This window comes from Pseudophryne corroboree, chromosome 1 (genome assembly GCF_028390025.1).
Source record: "Pseudophryne corroboree isolate aPseCor3 chromosome 1, aPseCor3.hap2, whole genome shotgun sequence".
NCBI classification, from domain to species: Eukaryota; Metazoa; Chordata; class Amphibia; order Anura; family Myobatrachidae; genus Pseudophryne; species Pseudophryne corroboree.
This window is the reverse complement of record NC_086444.1, coordinates 481,624,807-481,650,277: the sequence shown is the minus strand read 5'-3', so window position 1 is coordinate 481,650,277 and position 25,471 is coordinate 481,624,807. Positions and strand designations below refer to the sequence as shown.

At 47.1% G+C, this 25,471-nt stretch overlaps 1 protein-coding gene across 5 annotated transcripts in view; it reads right to left on the bottom strand.

Annotated features, from left to right (window-relative positions):
* The window catches only part of GOLM1 (golgi membrane protein 1), a 182,865-nt gene that overhangs the window by 49,791 nt on the left and 107,603 nt on the right, over positions 1-25,471 (bottom strand). The window lies entirely within an intron of this gene.

Sequence of the window (25,471 nt, the reverse complement as noted above, 5' to 3'; positions counted from 1 at the left end):
GGTCCGAGATTCCTCTCTGTAGGTACTGGACATCTAGTATTCTAGTAGTGAGATCAGGGGAAACGAGGGCCAAATCTATTCTCGAGAACGTGTGAAAGCTGGCGGAGTGGCAAGAGTATTGTAGTTGTTTGGGGTGTCTCAACCTCCAAACATCCAGGAGCCCAAGCTCGGCAACCAGCCTCGCAAACGGTGTGGGGGACGGGGAAGTAGAGGGTAGAGAAGGGGGAAGCTCAGCCCACCGATCTAAAACTTTATCTAAAACATTATTGAAATCTCCGATGCAAAGGACCGGTGCTGAGGGAGAAGTAACAATAAACGACATTGCCTGTTGGAGTACTTCATTATTGTAGGGGGGATATAAACAGCAAGTATATGCAAAAGTGTACGGTTAACATAGGCCCTAAGGAATACATACCTGCCATATTGGTCAATTTGACTATGAACTAAATGGAAATTAACTGACTTCCGCACCGAAACTGAAACCCCCCTGGAATTAGCAGAAAAGGTGGACTGATAGGAGAGACCAACCCAGGGTTTCCTGAGAGCCAAGGTTCTAGTACCAACCAAGTGTGTTTCGGAGAGGCATATGACATCTGCCTTATACTTCCTCACCTGTGATAAAACCAGAGCCCGCTTGATGCGGTCATTCAGGCCCCTCACATTCCAGCCGAGTATGCAGAGTCCATCAACCCCTGCAGCCATGAGTATAAGAAAGAAAGGACAGAAGGAGAAAAGAAGCAAGGGGCGAATATAGAGAGGCAGAAGAAGAGGAATATCCAAGGCAAGCAGGGCACGTAACAGAGAGGAACCCGAAGTGTAGAGAAGGAAGGAGCAAAGGGACCACTGCGGCCCTCCTCCAGCAAGCAGGCAGAGCATCCGGAGACCAGAAGGCACATATAAGAAAAATCATAGACACATTGCAGTTCAAGAAAAAAAATAACACAGTGACACATGGAGCAATACATATACAAGAAAAACAAACCCAAAACTGCCCAAACCCCCTCCTCCCTGCATATCATCCCAAACTAGACACGCCTGGATCTCAAAAAACCCAACTAAACTAAAACTGAAAACCTATAGCAACCCCAGGGAGTAGAGACAAGTATCGCCTCTACAAAAAGGCTATATCCTAGCATTCAGCTCCTAAACTTAAAGATCGTCCCCGCTACATGAATAGCAGGAGTACAAAACCCAGCAAACAATGCGACCCCTGAGAGAGAAACAGTCCTCAGTTAGGGGCCCGAGGTCTACGCTCCAGCCAGGCCTCCGCCTCTTGAGGGGTATTGAAGAAGTGTGTGGAGCCATCATACACCACCCTTAAACGTGCCGGAAACAACATGGCATATTGGATTTGATGGTCACGAAGCTTCCTTTTGACCTGAAGGAACTGCGCACGCGACTTCTGGACATCTACGGCAAAGTCCGGATAAACAGAAATATCATGGTTGTCAGATTTCAAAGGACCCTGTGTGCAGGCCAGCCGCAGGACCGCATCCCGGTCCCTGTAGTGTAGGAAACGGGCTATGAAAGTGCGTGCAGGTGCGCCCGGGGGAGGAGCCCTGGCAGGCAATCGGTGCACCCTCTCCTCAGAAAACTGAGGACCAAAGTCATCGCGTTGAAATAATCGGAGAAGCCATGTTTCCAGGAACGATTCTGGGGAGGAGCCCTCCGCTCTCTCCGGGAGACCCACAAAGCGGACGTTATTACGACGTAGTCTTCCTTCAATATCAGAAAGCTTCGCCTTAACTGCCGACATTTGAGTTGTGAGATTGGAAACTGTATCTTTAAGAGGATTGGTGACGTCTTGTAGGTCGGAGATACGGTGCTCCGCCTCCCCCACCCGTTCACGAATCTTTTGCATGTTATGTCTGATTAAAGTGATATCCACCTGTACTTGGCCGATTTTATCCATGACTCTGTGTTCGGACGTGGATATGGCCAAAAGAATTTGCTGCGTCGACTGGGACGTGTCATCCTCTCGAGGAGGTGTCCCCGAGGGGGAATGAGGGGATGGGGGAGCAGCACCCCAGGTGGGTTGGGAGGAGGACTGAGAGCCTCTAGCATATTTTTCAAGCTTAGCAGCAGCGGTAGCAGCAGCAGCACTGCCCCCACGCACCATGACGGGACACGGGTGGAACACGGAGATGGAGGTAGAAATAGCAATAACAGTAGAGGCCAAGTGCGAGAGCAATGCTACTGAAGTAATGCAGAGAGAGGACTCCCGCAGCGATGATATAGAACAAACAATACGTGCTCACCACAGGCTGTAAAATCTTCAGGCTTCCAGAGACTCACTTAGGTGAATGAACACAAGCAGGGAAAAGGAAATCTTTGGTGGCAGCAGTCAGGCTGTATAATCAGCAGCAGGCTTTCAAGTGGACCCTCATGAAGAGTAGTGTAGATAGGGAAGCGCCAACCAGCAGTGTAGGTAGAGTAGGATAACTGCAGGTATCCAGGCAGCTCCGCAGGCAGAGTAGTGCAGACAGGGAGGCTCCGACCAGCAGTGCAGGGAGGCAGGGGACGTGAGGAGGGACGGTCTGTGCAGATAGATGCACCCACGCACTGTCAGCAGCAATCACCGCCACACAGGGACATTCAGTCCGCCAGTCGCAAGGTGGAGGGAGACAGGGGCACATGCCGACCTCCGGATCAGCAGAAACAGCAGAGGGCACGGGTGAAGGGAGCTCCGGCCCAACGCATCCCCGGCCTCCGCTGTTAGTTCTCAATATGGCGCCGCACTTCCGGCCAGACGGAAGGAGTGAGGCAGAGCGGTGTAGGCCGCGATCCGTCCAGCGGCCGCCCAGGGCAGAAACACAGTCCCGCAGACCCCTCAAAATGTGCAGGGCTAAGAGCCACAAAGGGTGAGCCAGATCACCAGCGGGGGAATCAGGATAAAGAAAGCAGGATAGACGGAGCTCTAACTCCTAGCTCCTTACTCCATGCTCGGCCAAGCCACGCCCCCCAGAAATTACGTCTTTAGTTGGCTTGATCCGATTACAATGTCACTTTCCCCAACGTCTTGTTTTGGGTCTTGTGTATTCTTATTAATCCTGCTCCTTACTTGTCCTTCTTGATGAATTGCCCCAAAACGTCATTTTTACAAAAGTAGATGTAAATGTTAATTTTCACGTACTCACTTCCCGCCGCTGCCGGGCTCCCAGTCACCGCGCACGTTTGAATAAACGCCATTTTAATGACATCCACATGTTTTTGCCGTGCTTATCCTGGATCAGTGGAAATGGAGGCGACCTGGGAAAACGATGGTGCAGTGGAAACCGGGTACAAGTCCGATCCAACTCGGCAAAATGCCTGGTGAAAAATCAGGGGATTCGACTGACCTGCACTGATAACCCTTCACCCAAATGCCGCATCTGCAAAGGCAAAAGTATCAAAAGGAGTAGAACGTGAGAAATGTATGGACAGAGGACCATGGGCCACTTAACAAAGCTGCTCCACAGAGGCGCCACGTAGAGTTGCCCAAGAAGTTCCCACTGACCTGGTAGAATGAGCTGTCACCACAACCGAGGCTCAAAAGATGATGATTGAGCCTTAAGAACCAAAGTCAAGTTCAATGGAGACACCACAGGAACAAACAGGGGCTGTACGTGGAGGACACCCTGTAGGAGAGTTCGAACATCAGGAAACAGAAAAGAAAGCGTTGAAACCTGCACCTCCAAAGAGGACAAACGGAGGCCCAAATCCAGACCTGCCTGCAGAAAGGATAGGACTCGCAAGAGTCTTAACGATCTGGGGTTAAAACCTCTAGGCGAACATCAAGTGATAAATCCTGACAGAAGGTGGTTTACGAGCATTCAGCATGGTATCAATGACTGATCTTGAGAACCCCCTAGCTCTTAGGACAGATGTATTGAGAACCACCCCGTCAAAGCGAGACAGGCGAGATCCAGATGGAAGCACGGACCCTGAGACCCAGCCATAGAAGAAGACACAGTGTAGCGTCACTGGAGAGGTGTAGGAAATCTGCGTACCAAGTCCTTCATGTCCAATCAGGAGTTACAAGGATCACTGTGCTGCCCCCAACTTTAACTTGCAGAGGACCTTCAGAATCAGCAATATTAAGGGGAAGAGGTACATGAGCTATCAGATCCCTAGTGTGAGCAGTACCTTGGTAGCTTGTGGTTGTGCCAAAATGCCATCAAGTCTATGTCCAGCAAGCCCCAGCGATGAACTAGGAGCTAATGCAGAGCCCAATCATCAGAGTTACCATCCTGGTGGCTTAGGAAGTCCACTTCCTAATTTTGTACTCTGGGGATGAAGACTTTCGTGTAGACAATAAGAGCCACGGAAAGACCAAATGGCAATGGGCAAAATTGGAAATGATCCTCTTGAACCACAAACCTGAGGAAGTGCTGGGGATTGAACCAGAAGGGAATATGCATATTGGCATGTTGAATGTAAACAAAGATGCCATGAAATCCCCTGGCTCCAGAGCCATTATGATCGAACACAGAGACTCCATGAGGAACCCAAGGACCCATAAGTACCTGTTGAGTGCTTTCAGGTTGGGGATTGGCCCGAAGGAACTGTTTGGCTTCTGAACCAAGAAGAGGTTAGCATAGAAGCCTGCGTCTCTCTGGAAAAGGTTACCGCAGAATGAAAACCATCTTGGACGCTGTCACCGTGGCAACCTTCTTGATATGCTCCACTAGAGATAATAGCTCATTCCTGTGGGTTCCATAACTAAAGCCTTCTTTCAAGGGTGTCTGCCAAACACAGATGACTTTACCCACCCAAGCGGACACTAGGCTGGATGTACGATAGCACCATCATGAGAATAAATCACCTTGAGAAAAGTCTCCAGATAACTATCTGTTGGATCAGAGCCGGCCCTAACCAATATGATGCCCTAGGCAAGATTTTGGCTGGTGCCCCCTAGCACCACCGCTAGTTCTGCCTCTGACCCTGCACCCCTTTCCCAGCACCAGGCCACAAGGTATGTGTTTTTGCTGGCAAGGGGCATGGCCACACAATAGTACCCCCAATTCAACTTATGCCTCACAGTAGTGCAACTTTATTTGCAATTTATCATACGATAATGTCCCTTATTCACATTGCGTCCCACAGTAGTATCACTTAACCTTATATACGTTACTCCTCACAGTAGTGCCCCTCATTCACATAACATCATACTGAATTGCTCCTTATTCACATTACACCACACCATATTGCTCTTTATTCTCATTACACCACACTATATTGCTCTGTATTCACATTAGACCACACAGTAGTGCCCTTTCTATACGTTACGCCACACAGTAGAGCACCTTATACACATAATGCCACACATTGGTAATGCATTTATACACATAATGACACACATAATGTCCCTTACACATATGGCACACATTATTAGTGCCCTTATACACATAATGACACACACAGTGCCCCTTACACATATGTTAGACATTATTAATGCCCTTATACACATAATGACACATATAGTTCATGGCGTGAGTCATCTGGCAGCTTTGCTAACGTCGGATGCCTATTTTTTTATGAAAATGCATCTTATTTACATTGCTGTGTGGCAAAGATGCACAAGCAGCTTCCGCTGATTAAAATGATATGCGGCATGCCTATATACTGTGTGCGACTGTGACTGTATCTGCATACAAAATGCTACACACAGAATATAGGCATGCCGCATATCATTTTCTTCAGCAGAAGCTTCTTGTGCCCCTAGGCATACCAGATGCCCTAGGCAATTGCCTAGTTTGCCTATGCCTAAGGCCGGCTCTGTGTTGGATCCTTAAGGAATACTGTGTCAGGAATAGGGAGGGTACCATCTTTGACTAGGTGAGCAATGTAAGCATTCCCCAGGAGGGTAGACTCCCATTTATCCTGGTCCGCAGCAGGTAGTGAATAAAAGGAAGCAATGTGCTTAGAAACTTGGAAAAGCATATTCGGGTGAACCCATGTCTCTGCTAGAAGGTCCTCCAGTTGTGCAGAAGAATGGAATTCTACAGAAACCCTCTTCCGACAGTTGAACACCAGGATGCTAGGCTTTGGGGTCTTGATTAGAAAAACAGATTTAATCGCCTTAATCAGGGCTGGTACATCTACCTGAGAGATGGAGTCTTCCAGGACTATCCAAATCTGTAGTAACGGACACATTTTCCTTGTGGTCTGAGGAAACCTCGGAATCCCAATCATACCCAGACAGGGGTGTAGAACTGTCCTGTCTGGAGGGTCTGCGCTTGGAAATGCATTGTCTGTCTCGCATCAGTTGGAAAAATGCTGACAACTGCGCCAACCCCTGCACTTACTGCGTGAAGGACTGCATTCACAGTGGTTCTATGGCAGTTGGCTGTAATTCACTCTGAGATGGTAGAACAATAAGCAGTTGGGCCCCTGTAGAGATACTAACAGGGGTAGCTGGCCTGAGTGTCGCAAGCTTATTAACTAACTGCAACATTACCTGTGACAGAGAGGAAGCGGGACCTCTTGCTGTGTAACTGTGAAACACCGGACACAGAGACCGTCATCAAGCCATGCAGTTACGCAACACAGGAACGCCCACCTCTCTGTGTGCTTTGCTCTTGGAAGACATGGTACAGAAAACAAAGCCAGTCCCCACTCACACAATTATATAAACAGTGGTGTGCAATTAAGGAATAGTACAATGACTGTTAACGCACAACAAATAGAGAAGTAAGTGGGGCTGTACAGAAGGGGGTATTAACAACGAACCCCACAACAATGAACACTGTTAGATATCTGCACAGTAAAATGTCGGGCAAAACAGTATGAAAGAGAAGGAGACAGTGAGAAAAACAAAGTACTCCTAAACAGTTAAGAACAAGCACAAATAAACATTCAATGCAGGTAATAATAAGAATTTACTTACCGATAATTCTATTTCTCGGAGTCCGTAGTGGATGCTGGGGTTCCTGAAAGGACCAGGGGGATAGCGGCTCCGCAGGAGACAGGGCACAAAAGTAAAGCTTTTACAGGTCAGGTGGTGTGTACTGGCTCCTCCCCCTATGACCCTCCTCCAGACTCCAGTTAGGTACTGTGCCCGGACGAGCGTACACAATAAGGGAGGATTTTGAATCCCGGGTAAGACTCATACCAGCCACACCAATCACACCGTACAACTTGTGATCTAAACCCAGTTAACAGTATGATAACAGAGGAGCCTCTGAAAGATGGCTTCCTAAACAATAACCCGAATTAGTTAACAATAACTATGTACAAGTATTGCAGATAATCCGCACTTGGGATGGGCGCCCAGCATCCACTACGGACTCCGAGAAATAGAATTATCGGTAAGTAAATTCTTATTTTCTCTATCGTCCTAAGTGGATGCTGGGGTTCCTGAAAGGACCATGGGGATTATACCAAAGCTCCCAAACGGGCGGGAGAGTGCGGATGACTCTGCAGCACCGAATGAGAGAACTCCAGGTCCTCCTTTGCCAGGGTATCAAATTTGTAAAAATTTACAAACGTGTTCTCCCCTGACCACGTAGCTGCTCGGCAGAGTTGTAATGCCGAGACCCCTCGGGCAGCCGCCCAAGATGAGCCCACCTTCCTTGCGGAATGGGCCTTAACAGATTTAGGCTGTGGCAGGCCTGCCACAGAATGTACAAGTTGAATTTTGTTACAAATCCAACGAGCAATCGACTGCTTAGAAGCAGGTGCACCCAACTTGTTGGGTGCATACAGTATAAACAGCGAGTCAGATTTTCTGACTCCAGCCGTCCTTTAAATGTATATTTTTAAGGCTCTGACAACGTCCAACAACTTGGAGTCCTTCAAGTCGTCTGTAGCCGCAGGCACTACAATAGGCTGGTTCAGGTGAAACGCTGATACCACCTTAGGGAGAAAATGCGGACGCGTCCGCAGCTCTGCCCTATGTCGAATGGAAAATTAAATAAGGGCTTTTATAAAACAAAGCCGCCAGTTCAGATACTCTCCCGGCCGAAGCCAGGGCCAGTAACATAGTCACTTTCCATGTGAGATATTTCAAATCCACATTCTTTAGTGGTTCAAACCAATTGGATTTGAGGAAATCTAAAACTACATTTAGATCCCACGGTGCCACCTTAGGCACCACAGGAGGCTGTATATGCAGTACTCCTTTGATAAAAATCTGGACCTCAGGGACTGAGGCCAATTCTTTTTGGAAGAATATTGATAGGGCCGAAATTTGAACCTTAATAGATCCCAATTTGAGACCCATAGACAATCCTGATTGCAGGAAATGTAGGAAAACGACCCAGTTGAAATTCCTCCATCGGAGCACTCCGCTGCTCGCACCACGCAACATATTTTCGCCAAATACGGCGATAATGCTTCGCGGTGACTTCCTTCCTTGCCTTTATCAAGGTAGGAATGACTTCTTCTGGAATGCCTTTTCCTTTTAGGATCTGGCATTCAAACGCCATGCCGTCAAACGCAGCCGCGGTAAGTCTTGAAAAAGACAAGGACCCTGCTGAAGCAGGTCCCTTCTCAGAAGTAGAGGCCACGGATCGTCCGTGACCATCTCTTGAAGTTCCGGGTACCAAGTCCTTCTTGGCCAATCCGGAGCCACTAGTCTTACTCCTCTTTGCCGTATAATCCTCAATACCTTTGGTATGAGAGGCAGAGGAGGAAACACATATACGGACTGGTACACCCAAAGTGTTACCAACGCGTCCACAGCTATTGCCTGCGGATCTCTTGACCTGGCGCAATAACTGTCCAGTGTCTTGTTGAGGCAAGACGCCATCATGTCCACCATTGGTTTTACCCAACGGTTTAATAGCATGTGGAAAACTTCTGGATGAAGTACCCACTCTCCCGGGTGAAGGTCGTGTCTGCTGAGGAAGTCTGCTTCCCAGTTGTCCACGCCCGGGATGAATACTGCTGACAGTGCTATCACGTGATTCTCCGCCCAGCGAAGGATCCTGGCAGCCTCTGCCATTCTGTTTCTTGTGCCGCCCTGTCTGTTTACATGGGCGACTGCCGTGATGTTGTCCGACTGGATCAACACCGGTCTTCCTTGAAGCAGAGGTTCCGCCTGGCTTAGAGCATTGTAGATTGCTCTTAGTTCCAGAATGCTTATGTGAAGAGACTTTTTCAGGCTCGACCACACTCCCTGGAAATTTCTTCCCTGTGTGACTGCTCCCCAGCCTCTCAGGCTGGCATCCGTGGTCACCAGGATCCAATCCTGCATGCCGAATCTGCGGCCCTCCAATAGATGAGCCTCCTGCAACCACCACAGAAGGGATACCCTTGTCCTCGGCGACAGGGTTATCCGCAGGTGCATCTGAAGATGCGACCCTGACCATTTGTCCAACAGATCCCTTTGCATGGAATCTGCCGAAAGGGATTGCTTCGTAAGAAGCTACCATTTTTTCCCAGGACTCTTGTGCATTGATGTACAGACACCTTTCCTGGTTTTAGGAGGTTCCTGACCAGGTCAGATAACTCCTTGGCTTTTTCTTCGGGAAGAAAAACCTTTTTCTGAACTGTGTCCAGAATCATCCCCAGGAACATCAGACGAGTTGTCGGCATTAATTGGGATTTTGGAATATTCAGAATCCATCCGTGCTGCTTTAGCACCTCTTGAGATAGTGCTAAACCCATCTCTAGCTGTTCTCTGGACCTTGTCCTTATTAGGAGATCGTCCAAGTATGGGATAATTAATACGCCTTTTCTTCGAAGAAGAAATATTATCTCGGCCATTACCTTTGTAAAGACCCGAGGTGCCGTGGACAAACCAAACGGCAGCGTCTGAAACTGATAGTGACAGTTTTGTACAACGAACCTGAGGTACCCCTGGTGTGAGGGGTAATTGGAACGTGGAGATACGCATCCTTGATGTCCAAGGATACCATAAAGTCCCCTTCTTCCAGGTTCGCTATCACTGCTCTGAGTGACTCCATCTTGAACTTGAACTTCTTTATGTACAGGTTCAAGGACTTCAGATTTAGAATAGGCCGTACCGAGCCATCCGGCTTCGGTACCACAAAAAGAGTGGAATAATACCCCTTCCCTTGTTGTAGAAGAGGTACCTTGACTATCACCTGCTGAGAATACAGCTTGTGAATGGCTTCCAAAACCGTCTCCCTTTCTGAGGGGGACGTTGGTAAAGCCGACTTCAGGAAACGGCGAGGTGGCTCTGTCTCTAATTTCAACCTGTACCCCTGAGATATTATCTGCAGGATCCAGGGATTTACCTGCGAGTGAGCCCACTGCGCGCTGTAATTTTTGAGACGACCGCCTACCGCCCCCAAGTCCGCTTGCGAAGCCCCAGCGTCATGCTGAGGCTTTTGTAGAAGCCGGGGAGGGCTTCTGTTCCTGGGAAGGAGCTGCCTGTTGCTGTCTCTTCCCTCGTCCTCTGCCTCGTGGCAGATATGAATAGCCCTTTGCTCTCTTATTTTTAAAGGAACGAAAAGGCTGCGGTTGAAAAGTCGGTGCCTTTTTCTGTTGGGGAGTGACTTGAGGTAGAAAGGTGGATTTCCCGGCCGTAGCCGTGGCCACCAAATCCGATAGACCGACCCCAAATAACTCCTCTACGCATCGCCTGTCCACTGTCGTGTCCATAAAGCTCTTCTGGCCGAAATGGACATAGCACTTACCCGTGATGCCAGTGTGCAGATATCTCTCTGTGCATCACGCATATAAAGAAATGCATCCTTTATTTGTTCTAACGACAGTAAAATATTGTCCCCGTCCAGGGTATCAATATTTTCGATCAGGGACTCTGACCAAACTACCCCAGCACTGCACATCCAGGCAGTCGCAATAGCTGGTCGTAGTATAACACCTGCATGTGTGTATATACCTTTTTGGATATTTTCCATCCTCCTATCTGATGGATCTTTAAGTGCGGCCGTCTCAGGAGAGGGTAACGCCACTTGTTTTGATAAGCGTGTTAGCGCTTTGTCCACCCTAGGAGGTGTTTCCCAGCGCTCCCTAACCTCTGGCGGGAAAGGGTATAAAGCCAATAACTTCTTTGAAATTAGCAGTTTTTTATCGGGGCACCCCACGCTTCATCACACACGTCATTTAATTCTTCTGATTCGGTAAAAACTACTGGTAGTTTTTTCACACCTCACATAATACCCTGTTTAGTGGTACCTGTAGTATCAGCTAAATGTAACATCTCCTTTATTGCCAAAATCATATAACGTGTGGCCCTACTGGAAAATACGGTTGATTCGTCACCTTCACCACCGGAATCAGTGCCTGTGTCTGGGTCTGTGTCGACCGACTGAGGCAAGGGGCGTTTTACAGCCCCTGACGGTGTTTGAGGCGCCTGGACAGGCACTAATTGAGTGTCCGGCCGCCTCATGTCGGCAAACGACTGCTTAAGCGAGTTGACGCTATCCCGTAATTCCACAAATAAAGGCATCCATTCTGGTGTCGACCCCCTAGGAGGTGACATCCTCATATTTGGCAATTGCTCCGCCTCCACACCAATAACGTCCTCATACATGTCGACACACACGTACCGACACACAGCAGACACACAGGGAATGCTCTATACGAAGACAGGACCCACTAGCCCTTTGGGGAGACAGAGGGAGAGTCTGCCAGCACACACCAAAAAGCGCTATATATGACAGGGATAGCCTTATGATTAAGTGCTCCCTTATAGCTGCTTTTATATTGATATATTGCCATTTATTTTGCCCCCCCTCTCTGTTATACCCTGTTTCTGTAGTGCAGTGCAGGGGAGAGACCTGGGAGCCTTCCTGACCAGCGGATCTGTGACAGAAAATGGCGCCGTGTGCTGAGGAGATAGGCCCCGCCCCTTTTCCGGCGGGCTCGTCTCCCGCTATTTAGTACATTTAGGCAGGGGTAAATATCTCCATATAGCCTCTGGGGCTATATGTGAGGTATTTTTAGCCTTTTTAAAGGTTTTCATTTGCCTCCCAGGGCGCCCCCCTCCCAGCGCCCTGCACCCTCAGTGACTGCCGTGTGAAGTGTGCTGAGAGGAAAATGGCGCACAGCTGCAGTGCTGTGCGCTACCTTAAGAAGACTGCAGGAGTCTTCAGCCGCCGATTCTGGACCTCTTCTTGCTTCAGCATCTGTGAGGGGGCCGGCGGCGTGGCTCCGGTGACCATCCAGGCTGTACCTGTGATCGTCCCTCTGGAGCTTCATGTCCAGTAGCCAAGAAGCCAATCCATCCTGCACGCAGGTGAGTTCACTTCTTCTCCCCTCTGTCCCTCGTTGCAGTGATCCTGTTGCCAGCAGGAATCACTGTAAAATAAAAAAACCTAAGCTAAACTCTCTAAGCAGCTCTTTATGAGAGCCACCTAGAATTGCACCCTTCTCGGCCGGGCACAAAAATCTAACTGGAGTCTGGAGGAGGGTCATAGGGGGAGGAGCCAGTACACACCACCTGACCTGTAAAAGCTTTACTTTTGTGCCCTGTCTCCTGCGGAGCCGCTATCCCCCTGGTCCTTTCAGGAACCCCAGCATCCACTTAGGACGATAGAGAAAATGGTAAACAAAACAACCCCAAGGGGACGTAGGAGCTATCTGTATAACCTGACTGCTGAGAGTGAGGTATACAGGAAGACCAGTGGCCCGTGCAACTCTCTGGAGACAAGCTGAAGCAGGCACTGAGTAAAATGCCTACTCGGCATCTCAGTGAGGGAGGGGAAAGAAAGGAGAGAGAGGAGTCACCCTATGGCAGGATGTCTGCTAGAGGGAAAGCGCAAAAGGGTGAGGGAGGGGCGAACAAGGATAGCCTGTCTCCCCCTTCTGGCATGGACACCAGGGTGAATGACCTTCTACAGTGTTGTGCGCTGGTGTTCTAGTGGGGGTTCAGAGATGACCTATGCCCTCAACTGCCAGCACCATCGGTGGTCTCCCTAACTGGCGGTGAAAGCTGCTACAATGTGGCTCCCTGCAGCCACCTTACCTGTCCCCCCTACCTCGGCTACCGTGTGTTCTGCTGAGCTCTGTACTAAGACGAAGACACAGTCGCCAGCACTGTTGCCACCGGCGCTGAGGGGCAGCAGTGCAGGCGTCATTCATCTGCCGTAATTAGCCGCAATTCATCTGGGGGTCGAGCTTTTAGCCATGTGGCTCCGACTCTATGGAACTCACTTCCCCGCACAGTTTGAGAGGCCCTACTCTAGAATCTTTCAAAACGTAAGACTTTCCTGTTTACTCTAGCATTCTTTTAATGTCCCTTTAGTATCTCCATGCTCTCTGTATTTTATGAAAAGCTTTTCTGTACTTCATTGTTTCTGTACTGTATTATGTTCATTCTGTTAAGCACCTTGAATCCTATTGGAGAAAGAGCACTATATAAATAAAATGATTATTATCTCAGTTAAAAATAAACAAAAGATACATTAAAAGAAGAAAAGCTGGTTAGAAGCAGCCCCATAAAACAGTGCCCGCTCCTGCAGGCACCAAAAGAAAACTGGCTGCCTGCTGCTGGGGCCAGGGTATAGCGGAGAGAGAGCATGGGCTGATGGGAAAGAAAAGTTAAACCATTTGGTGCCCAGGCTCCTACTCCCAGCATACAGCTTGTGTCCACTATGGAGGAATAATAAATCTTATTTTCATACATAAATTCAAGAATGTTTGATATAACATTAGCAACACGTGGCAGTTACTGGTGTGATAATATAGCCAATGTTCTGATAGATTACAGGTCAAAGATATTACAGAATTTTTTTTACCTTTTCTATTTTTTTTTTTTTTACACAGACAAGACACTTCTACCCCTTTCAGACATGTGACACAAGAATTTGCCAGGTCTAGAAAGCCAGCAAATTCCCGAATCTCAGCCCTGACCCTGTGTGTCAAGTGTAGTTTACATTCACCCATGCAGAAATCCCAGGTTGATGCACGTTTCCGTGCAAAAACCCAGGATTTAAATGTGCGTGTGAAAGGGGTATTACACACACATTTATTTTAACAGTGCCTTAAAAAGTTGTAAACTTTAATAAATAGACATAGTAAATACCAAATAACAGGGAATACGGCGCAAAAGTTATTTGCAAAGGTCTTGCCAATCCCTTTAAACCTGCCAATGACTCTTGTAAGGAAGCACTGTCTGCATGTATGAGGGAGAAGATAAGAATAACCACCTGACAAGAAACAATGTAGTATACACAGCAAAAGAAAAGACAAAAGACTTCTGACCAGGCCCTACACTTCCTAGCTTCCAGATTGAGCTTTCTGATCTTGGAAGCTATAAAGTGAAGGACCAAGTCATTACCTGGTGGAAGACCACAAGGGAATACCTGATGTTGTAGGTCTGGGCTAACGAAACCCTTCCAGTCTAACCTTGACAGCAGATTCACCTCTAACCTCTTTCTTCTCATCTCTAATTGGATTTTCTTAAGCAAGATCCTACAGGACCCTTGATAAATACCCAACAATATATGCCTCTCATATGTAGTCCAATACAGCTCTGTATCTGATGATTGGTAGGTTAAAGAAGCTCAGGTACAGACAAAGACATGTTGTTTTTACCGAGTAGGAATTGAAACTACCGTATATACTCGAGTATAAGTCGACCCGAATATAAGTCGAGGCACCTAATTTTACCACAAAAACTAGAGATGAGCGCCTGAAATTTTTCGGGTTTTGTGTTTTGGTTTTGGGTTCGGTTCCGCGGCCGTGTTTTGGGTTCGACCGCGTTTTGGCAAAACCTCACCGAATTTTTTTTGTCGGATTCGGGTGTGTTTTGGATTCGGGTGTTTTTTTTCAAAAAACCCTAAAAAACAGCTTAAATCATAGAATTTGGGGGTCATTTTGATCCCAAAGTATTATTAACCTCAAAAACCATAATTTCCACTCATTTTCAGTCTATTCTGAATACCTCACACCTCACAATATTATTTTTAGTCCTAAAATTTGCACCGAGGTCGCTGTGTGAGTAAGATAAGCGACCCTAGTGGCCGACACAAACACCGGGCCCATCTAGGAGTGGCACTGCAGTGTCACGCAGGATGTCCCTTCCAAAAAACCCTCCCCAAACAGCACATGACGCAAAGAAAAAAAGAGGCGCAATGAGGTAGCTGTGTGAGTAAGATTAGCGACCCTAGTGGCCGACACAAACACCGGGCCCATCTAGGAGTGGCACTGCAGTGTCACGCAGGATGGCCCATCCAAAAAACCCTCCCCAAACAGCACATGACGCAAAGAAAAAAAGATGCGCAATGAGGTAGCTGTGTGAGTAAGATAAGCGACCCTAGTGGCCGACACAAACACCGGGCCCATCTAGGAGTGGCACTGCAGTGTCACGCAGGATGTCCCTTCCAAAAACCCCTCCCCAAACAGCACATGACGCAAAGAAAAAAAGAGGCGCAATGAGGTAGCTGACTGTGTGAGTAAGATAAGCGACCCTAGTGGCCGACACAAACACCGGGCCCATCTAGGAGTGGCACTGCAGTGTCACGCAGGATGGCCCTTCCAAAAAACCCTCCCCAAACAGCACATGACGCAAAGAAAAATAAAAGAAAAAAGAGGTGCAAGATGGAATTGTCCTTGGGCCCTCCCACCCACCCTTATGTTGTATAAACAAAACAGGACATGCACACTTTAACCAACCCATCATTTCAGTGACAGGGTCTGCCACACGACTGTGACTGATATGACGGGTTGGTTTGGACCCCCCCCCCAAAAAAGAAGCAATTAATCTCTCCTTGCACAAACTGGCTCTACAGAGGCAAGATGTCCACCTCATCATCATCCTCCGATATATCACCGTGTACATCCCCCTCCTCACAGATTATCAATTCGTCCCCACTGGAATCCACCATCTCAGCTCCCTGTGTACTTTGTGGAGGCAATTGCTGCTGGTCAATGTCTCCGCGGAGGAATTGATTATAATTCATTTTAATGAACATCATCTTCTCCACATTTTCTGGATGTAACCTCGTACGCCGATTGCTGACAAGGTGAGCGGCGGCACTAAACACTCTTTCGGAGTACACACTTGTGGGAGGGCAACTTAGGTAGAATAAAGCCAGTTTGTGCAAGGGCCTCCAAATTGCCTCTTTTTCCTGCCAGTATAAGTACGGACTGTGTGACGTGCCTACTTGGATGCGGTCACTCATATAATCCTCCACCATTCTTTCAATGGTGAGAGAATCATATGCAGTGACAGTAGACGACATGTCCGTAATCGTTGTCAGGTCCTTCAGTCCGGACCAGATGTCAGCATCAGCAGTCGCTCCAGACTGCCCTGCATCACCGCCAGCGGGTGGGCTCGGAATTCTGAGCCTTTTCCTCGCACCCCCAGTTGCGGGAGAATGTGAAGGAGGAGATGTTGACAGGTCGCGTTCCGCTTGACTTGACAATTTTCTCACCAGCAGGTCTTTCAACCCCAGCAGACTTGTGTCTGCCGGAAAGAGAGATCCAAGGTAGGCTTTAAATCTAGGATCGACCATGGTGGCCAAAATGTAGTGCTCTGATTTCAACAGATTGACCACCCGTGAATCCTTGTTAAGCGAATTAAGGCCTCATCCACAAGTCCCACATGCCTAGCGGAATCGCTCCGTGTTAGCTCCTCCTTCAATGTCTCCAGCTTCTTCTGCAAAAGCCTGATGAGGGGAATGACCTGACTCAGGCTGGCAGTGTCTGAACTGACTTCACGTGTGGCAAGTTCAAAGGGCATCAGAACCTTGCACAACGTTGAAATCATTCTCCACTGCGCTTGAGACAGGTGCATTCCACCTCCTATATCGTGCTCAATTGTATAGGCTTGAATGGCCTTTTGCTGCTCCTCCAACCTCTGAAGCATATAGAGGGTTGAATTCCACCTCGTTACCACTTCTTGCTTCAGATGATGGCAGGGCAGGTTCAGTAGTTTTTGGTGGTGCTCCAGTCTTCTGTACGTGGTGCCTGTACGCCGAAAGTGTCCCGCAATTCTTCTGGCCACCGACAGCATCTCTTGCACGCCCCTGTCGTTTTTTAAAAAATTCTGCACCACCAAATTCAAGGTATGTGCAAAACATGGGACGTGCTGGAATTTGCCCATATTTAATGCACACACAATATTGCTGGCGTTGTCCGATGCCACAAATCCACAGGAGAGTCCAATTGGGGTAAGCCATTCCGCGATGATCTTCCTCAGTTGCCGTAAGAGGTTTTCAGCTGTGTGCGTATTCTGGAAACCGGTGATACAAAGCGTAGCCTGCCTAGGAAAGAGTTGGCGTTTGCGAGATGCTGCTACTGGTGCCGCCGCTGCTGTTCTTGCGGCGGGAGTCCATACATCTACCCAGTGGGCTGTCACAGTCATATAGTCCTGACCCTGCCCTGCTCCACTTGTCCACATGTCCGTGGTTAAGTGGACATTAGGTACAACTGCATTTTTTAGGACACTGGTGAGTCTTTTTCTGACGTCCGTGTACATTCTCGGTATCGCCTGCCTAGAGAAGTGGAACCTAGATGGTATTTGGTAACGGGGGCACACTGCCTCAATAAATTGTCTAGTTCCCTGTGAACTAACGGCGGATACCGGACGCACGTCTAACACCAACATAGTTGTCAAGGCCTCAGTTATCCGCTTTGCAGCAGGATGACTGCTGTGATATTTCATCTTCCTCGCAAAGGACTGTTGAACAGTCAATTGCTTACTGGAAGTAGTACAAGTGGGCTTACGACTTCCCCTCTGGGATGACCATCGACTCCCAGCAGCAACAACAGCAGCGCCAGCAGCAGTAGGCGTTACACGCAAGGATGCATCGGAGGAATCCCAGGCAAGAGAGGAATCATCAGAATTGCCAGTGACATGGCCTGCAGGACTATTGGCATTCCTGGGGAAGGAGGAAATTGACACTGAGGGAGTTGGTGGGGTGGTTTGCGTGAGCTTGGTTACACAAGAGGAAGGGATTTACTGGTCAGTGGACTGCTTCCGCTGTCGGCCAAAGTTTTTGAACTTGTCACTGACTTATTATGAATGCGCTGCAGGTGACGTATAAGGGAGGATGTTCCGAGGTGGTTAACGTCCTTACCCCTACTTATTACAGCTTGACAAAGGGAACACACGGCTTGACAAATGTCCGCATTTCTGGTGAAATACTTCCACACCGAAGAGCTGATTTTTTTGGTATTTTCACCAGGCATGTCAACGGCCATATTCCTCCCACGGACAACAGGTGTCTCCCCGGGTGCCTGACTTAAACAAACCACCTCACCATCAGAATCCTCCTGGTCAATTTCCTCCTCAGCGCCAGCAACACCCATATCCTCCTCATCCTGGTGTACTTCAACACTGACATCTTCAATCTGACTATCAGGAACTGGACTGCGGGTGCTCCTTCCAGCACTTGCAGGGGGCGTGCAAATGGTGGAAGGCGCATGCTCTTCACGTCCAGTGTTGGGAAGGTCAGGCATCGCAACCGACACAATTGGACTCTCCTTGTGGATTTGGGATTTCGAAGAACGCACAGTTCTTTGCTGTGCTTTTTCCAGCTTGAGTCTTTTCATTTTTCTAGCGAGAGGCTGAGTGCTTCCATCCTCATGTGAAGCTGAACCACTAGCCATGAACATAGGCCAGGGCCTCAGCCGTTCCTTGCCACTCCGTGTGGTAAATGGCATATTGGCAAGTTTACGCTTCTCCTCCGACAATTTTATTTTAGGTTTTGGAGTCCTTTTTTTACTGATATTTGGTGTTTTGGATTTGACATGCTCTGTACTATGACATTGGGCATCGGCCTTGGCAGACGACGTTGCTGGCATTTCATCGTCTCGGCCATGACTAGTGGCAGCAGCTTCAGCACGAGGTGGAAGTGGATCTTGATCTTTCCCTAATTTTGGAACCTCAACATTTTTGTTCTCCATATTTTAATAGGCACAACTAAAAGGCACCTCAGGTAAACAATGGAGATGGATGGATACTAGTATACAATTATGGATGGACTGCCGAGTGCCGACACAGAGGTAGCTACAGCCGTGGACTACCGTACTGTACTGTGTCTGCTGCTAATATAGACTGGATGATAATGAGATGTAGTATGTATGTATAAAGAAGAAAGAAAAAAAAACCACGGGTAGGTGGTATACAATTATGGACGGACTGCCGAGTGCCGACACAGAGGTAGCTACAGCCGTGGACTACCGTACTGTACTGTGTCTGCTGCTAATATAGACTGGATGATAATGAGATGTAGTATGTATAAAGAAGAAAGAGAAAAAAACCACGGGTAGGTGGTATACAATTATGGATGGACTGCCGAGTGCCGACACAGAGGTAGCTACAGCCGTGGACTACCGTACTGTACTGTGTCTGCTGCTAATATAGACTGGATGATAATGAGATGTAGTATGTATAAAGAAGAAAGAAAAAAAAACCACGGGTAGGTGGTATACAATTATGGACGGACTGCCGACACAGAGGTAGCTACAGCCGTGGACTACCGTACTGTACTGTGTCTGCTGCTAATATAGACTGGATGATAATGAGATGTAGTATGTATAAAGAAGAAAGAAAAAAAAACCACGGGTAGGTGGTATACAATTATGGATGGACTGCCGAGTGCCGACACAGAGGTAGCTACAGCCGTGGACTACCGTACTGTACTGTGTCTGCTGCTAATATAGACTGGTTGATAATGAGATGTAGTATGTATGTATAAAGAAGAAAGAAAAAAAAACCACGGGTAGGTGGTATACAATTATGGACGGACTGCCGAGTGCCGACAGAGGTAGCTACAGCCGTGGACTACCGTACTGTACTGTGTCTGCTGCTAATATAGACTGGATGATAATGAGATGTAGTATGTATGTATAAAGAAGAAAGAAAAAAAAAACCACGGGTAGGTGGTATACAATTATGGACGGACTGCCGAGTGCCGACACAGAGGTAGCTACAGCCGTGGACTACCGTACTGTACTGTGTCTGCTGCTAATATAGACTGGATGATAATGAGATGTAGTATGTATAAAGAAGAAAGAAAAAAAAACCACGGGTAGGTGGTATACAATTATGGATGGACTGCCGACACAGAGGTAGCTACAGCCGTGGACTACCGTACTGTACTGTGTCTGCTGCTAATATAGACTGGATGATAATGAGATGTAGTATGTATAAAGAAGAAAGAAAAAAAAACCACGGGTAGGTGGTATACAATTATGGATGGACTGCCGAGTGCCGACACAGAGGTAGCTACAGCCGTGGACTACCGTACTGTACTGTGTCTGCTGCTAATATAGACTGGTTGATAATGAGATGTAGTATGTATGTATAAAGAAGAAAGAAAAAAAAACCACGGGTAGGTGGTATACAATTATGGACGGACTGCCGAGTGCCGACACAGAGGTAGCTACAGCCGTGGACTACCGTACTGTACTGTGTCTGCTGCTAATATAGACTGGATGATAATGAGATGTAGTATGTATAAAGAAGAAAGAAAAAAAAAACCACGGGTAGGTGGTATACAATTATGGATGGACTGCCGAGTGCCGACACAGAGGTAGCTACAGCCGTGAACTACCGTACTGTGTCTGCTGCGACTGGATGATAAATAATAATGATATAAAAAATATATATATATCACTACTGCAGCCGGACAGGTATATATTATATAATGACGGACCTGCTGGACACTGTCTGTCAGCAGAATGAGTTTTTTATAGAATAAAAAAAAAAAACACCACACAAGTCACACGACGAGTGTTTAACTTTTTCAGGCAATCACAATATAGTATACTATACTGGTGGTCAGTGTGGTCAGGTCACTGGTCAGTCACACTGGCAGTGGCACTCCTGCAGCAAAAGTGTGCACTGTTTAATTTTAATAATATGTACTCCTGGCTCCTGCTATAACCTATATAACTGCTCCCCAGTCTCCCCCACAATTAAGCTGTGTGAGCACAGTCAGATATTATACATAGATGATGCAGCACACTGGGCTGAGCACACAGATATGGTATGTGACTGAGTCACTGTGTATCGTTTTTTTCAGGCAGAGAACGGATTATATTAAATAAAACTGCGCTGGTGGTCACTGGTCAGTGGTCAGTCACTAGTAAACTCTGCACTCTCTAGTACTCCTAAGCTCCAGTAAATCAAGTGTCTCTGTCTCAATCTCACTCTCTCTCTTCTAATCTAAATGGAGAGGACGCCAGCCACGTCCTCTCCCTATCAATCTCAATGCACGTGTGAAAATGGCGGCGACGCGCGGCTCCTTATATAGAATCCGAGTCTCGCGATAGAATCCGAGCCTCGCGAGAATCCGACAGCGTCATGATGACGTTCGGGCGCGCTCGGGTTAACCGAGCAAGGCGGGAAGATCCGAGTCGCTCGGATCCGTGTAAATAAAAAGCTGAAGTTCGGGTGGGTTCGGATTCCGAGGAACCGAACCCGCTCATCTCTAACAAAAACCTGGGAAAACTCATTGACTCGAGTATAAGCCTAGGGTGGGAAATGCAGCTCTAGCCGTACACAGCCCTCAGTGCCAGATATGCCCTCATACTGCCAGATATGCCCTCATGCTGCCAGATATGCCCCACAGTGCCAGATATGCCCTCATGCTGCCAGATATGCCCCACAGTGCCAGATATGCCCTCATGCTGCCATATATGCCCCACAGTGCCAGATATGCCCTCATGCTGCCAGATATGCCCCACTGTGCCAGATATGCCCTCATGCTGCCAGATATGCCAGATGTGCCCTCATGCTGCCAGATATGCCCCACAGTGCCAGATATGCCCTCATGCTGCCAGATATGCCCCACAGTGTCAGATATGCCAGATATGCCCTCATGCTGCCAGATATGCCAGATGTGCCCTCATGCTGCCAGATATGCCCCAGTGCCAGATGTGCCCTCATGCTGCCAGATATGCCAGATATGCCCCACAGTGCCAGATGTGCCCTCATGCTGCCAGATATGCCAGATATGCCCCACTGTGCCAGATGTGCCCTCATGCTGCCAGATATGCCCCACAGTGCCAGGAAGGGTACTTACCCTCCATCGCTCCCGCGTTGTCTTCTGAAGGAGGGACACGGAGGGCACAGCACGCAACTCTCCTGTGTCCCTCCTGCGTCTCCGTCTCCGGCGGCGTGTGTGTATTAAATGAAGTGCCGGTTCATGAGCCAATCAGAGCTCACGAACAGGCAGTTCATTTAACACACACACACACACACACACACACCGCCGGAGACGGAGACGCAGGAGGGACACAGACTTGGGTATAAGCCGAGGGGGCTTTTTCAGCACAAAAAAACGTGCTGAAAAAGTCGGCTTATACTCGAGTATATACGGTACCTACTCAGTACACGCCACATGGGGCATGAACAATTTATTGCACTGGACATGGGGGATCATTCCGACCTGATCACTAGCAGGCTACATTTAGCACTGCTGCGATCAGGTAGTCGCCGCCTACAGGGGAGGGGGTAAGGGCTTTGCAGGGCTGCGATCCGCTGTGCAGATACTGCACAAACAAAAAGTTTGTGCAGTCTCTGCACAGCTCAAGACTTACTCACCCGCTGTGACGATCCTTCTGGAGCTGACGTCAGGATCCCTCCCTGCATTCGGCCGGACATGCCTGCGTTTTCTTCGGCACTCCCGGGAAACGGTGACTTGCCACCCCCGGTCGGCCTCCTCCGGTCAATCTTCTTGCGTTCGCCGCTGTGAATGCTTTCTTCGTTATCCTCGTCACTGCCCGGCGACGGCTGTAGACAGGCAGCGACACGCCAGCGCACTGCCACCCACTAGCATGCGCAGTTCTGACCCGTTCACACAGCTGCGAAAGATTGCAGCATGCGAATGGATCGGAATGACCCCCATAGTCCAATCTAGGACTCACATATGTATTTTTTATAACTCTCGCAGAATCACATTATATTTATCAGAGGATTTGGAAAGTGTATACAGACGTATTAATTATAATTTAGTCAACACATAAGTATGTCATGACAGACTTATGAGACATTATTTTAATTGTATCCTATTAAAAGTTATGTTTTAATACTTTCATTAATCAACTGAAAATAAACTTTTTAAGAGTACACCAAAAAGAAGTATTCTGTGTTTTATTTTGCTATGTATACTCAGTAAGTAATTACTGACTTCATGGTGCACCACCAACTGATGTGATAGAGACAGTTGGTCTCAATATTAGACAAATGTTGGTTTTTGACTACTATCAACCCTGATATTTCCTATAACTTGTGCGGAATCATACCAGCTCTGTGAATACAAAACAATGCTGGAAAGGAACCCTGCTCAAAGAAGTATCCACATGATAGGTCGAGAGTTTAAATGTCGACACGCAATAGGTCGACACCAAATGGTCAAAGGTCGACATGACAATGGCCAACATGAGCTTTCTGGATTTTTTATTTTTAGGACTTTTTATACTTTACAATCCACGTGGGCTACAATTCAGAATGGTAATCTTGCTTGAAGCAAGGAGAGCTAAGCGAGCCACGCGAGGGGGACGTAGTGCACTAATTGGAGGTCCACGTGCTGAAAGGGAAATTTTGACACCAAAATAACTCATGTCGACCTTTTAATGTGTTGACCATTTATGTGTTGACCTGTCGACCTTTTGACCATGTTGACCATTTTGTGTTGACTTAGACATTGTTGACCTCCTGACTGTCAAACCTTTGATCCATAACCATTTAGAACGATGATTAGCCCAGAGCATGTCTCCCTTCGAAAGAGAGATACAGGTATAGGTGAGCTAGCCTAAATCATGCTGTGTGCTGGATTGAAAGGTTATTTATCGAGCTTTACTCTATATGTCAGGCATTCAGCAATACCAGCAATAAAACACAGAAGCTATAAAATAATTCCAGTAACTCAGACGTCTTTAAACAACATTTACAGTGTGCTGTGGTACAAATTCCAGTTCTGTTACTATGGTGTAAATTACATTCTGAAACCCTTCTATGCAGAAGAGCACGAGATAAGACAATAAAATAGCTAATGGTTATATTCAACAATACTTTTATACAATTTACCCTACCTTAAAAGCTGGCAGATGCATTTAAGAGAGAGAGAGAGAGAGAGAACAAAACACTTTAAGAATGTTTTCCTGAACCAAGTAATTCCTCTCCACCAATGTAGATTTTGATGAGAATATGAATCTCCTGTTTAAAAATACTACTAATAAATACAGGAAACATGAAGAGCTATATTACTAAAGTGTCGGCTTTTATAGGCCACCACTTCTAGACACGTTCCAGGTGAAAATTTAAAGTGGCATTCTCATTAAGTGCAATGCTTGACGTGCTTTAGACTTAAAGCAAGTGCAGCTTTACATTGTCAGCTGAAACTCACAGAGAAGCAGCGTCTTTTGATTCATAAAAATAGCCCAACAGCTCCTCTGACCGCATTAGGGCCAGCACAACAAGGCTCAAGGAGAATCACTAGAACCTAAAAGACCCAACAATAAAATTCAGTCTTACAATGGGCATTTAAGATGGGGGGATTAGGCAGGTTACAGCTTTCTGTTAGGCTTCACAAAAGAAGCAGAATGTATTTGATACGAAGAAGTAATATAAAAAAATAAAAAGCTTTCTAACCATTCTACATTTTTCTGCCAGAAGTGCAAACAATATCCATTTGTTCTACAATGTACTGAACTTGTAGTCAATACAGCAACAACTGAGTACATAACTGATAAAAGATATATTTGTTACTAAAGCCATACTAAAAGATATATTCGTTACTAAAACCATACTAAAAGATATATTTGTTATTAAAATGTTACTTTTCTTATTTTTACACAAGTGCTACATACGGGATCTGAATACAGATTCATAGATCAATCCGAAATATCCACTTAACAAAATGCATGCATGCTACCACAACAAATTGTCACGCTGATGCAGCAGAAGAGAACAAGGGATGTGGCTCTAGTCTTCAGAGGGTTATAAGGGCTAGGTGATGCTAGAGTAGGCAGGACCACATTGGGGCAGATGTATTAACCCGGAGAAGGCATAAGGAAGTGATAAACCATGATATGTGCAAGGTGATAAAGGCACCAGCCAATCAGCTCCTAACTGTTAATTTACATATTGGAGCTGATTGGCTGGTACCTTTATCACCTTGCACATATTACTGGTTTATCACTTCCTTATGCCTTCTCCAGGTTAATAAATCTGCCCCATTGTTCTTTATAGGACATGAATAGTGCACAAAACACAATGGGGCAGATGTATTAACCTGGAGAAGGCATAAGGAAGTGATAAACCAGTGATATGTGCAAGGTGATAAAGGCACCAGCCAATCAGCTCTAATATGTAAATTAACAGTTAGGATCTGATTGGCTGGTGCCTTTACCACCTTGCACATATCACTGTTTTATCACTTCCTTATGCTTTCTCCAGGTTAATACATCTGCCCCTATGTAACATTTTGTTAGACATATATTCCTCTTAAGAAACAGTAAGGCAGATGTATTAACCTGGAAAAGGCATAAGGAAGTGATAAACCAATGATATGTGCAAGGTGATAAAGGCACCAGCCAATCAGATCCTAACTGTTAATTTACATAATGGAGCTGATTGGCTGGTGCCTTTATCACCTTG